Source organism: Lupinus angustifolius, chromosome LG02 (assembly GCF_001865875.1).
Source record: "Lupinus angustifolius cultivar Tanjil chromosome LG02, LupAngTanjil_v1.0, whole genome shotgun sequence".
Classification (NCBI taxonomy): domain Eukaryota; kingdom Viridiplantae; phylum Streptophyta; class Magnoliopsida; order Fabales; family Fabaceae; genus Lupinus; species Lupinus angustifolius.
Genome location: NC_032010.1, coordinates 14,111,103 through 14,111,516, shown reverse-complemented (window position 1 = coordinate 14,111,516; position 414 = coordinate 14,111,103). Strand labels below are relative to the sequence as shown.

Genomic DNA, 414 nt, shown 5'->3' with positions numbered 1-414 from the left:
GTATTGATTTAAAAGTATTGATTTTGTTTAAATTGACTTACTTTAAAAATGACAAGTCTAACTTAATGATCTAATTTTAAAAAGGTTAGTTTTAGTAAAAATATTTCACTTACAAAAAAATAAGATTTATGAACTGTCGGAAAAATGTAATGAAGTGGGAATACATGTATAGAAATGTTCTGTCTAAGGAAAGACTTGCTATTTAAGGGTGTCTTTACGACCCACCTCTCTTTCCTGGGAACAAGCCTAATGTATATCCACGGATTACGACATAATTTCGATATAAGTTTTATTGAAAATCTTACTTTAAAAAGTGTTATTTGATTTTAAGACTTTCAATAACCAATGATGATTCAAGGATATTCAACCTTGAATCGGATGGACGAAAGCAATTAAATTCATTTTAAATCGGAA

The 414-nt window shown here is 28.0% G+C and overlaps 1 long non-coding RNA gene across 1 annotated transcript in view; it reads left to right on the top strand.

Annotated features, from left to right (window-relative positions):
- Positions 1-414, top strand: part of LOC109336330 — a 17,006-nt gene that overhangs the window by 14,202 nt on the left and 2,390 nt on the right. The window lies entirely within an intron of this gene.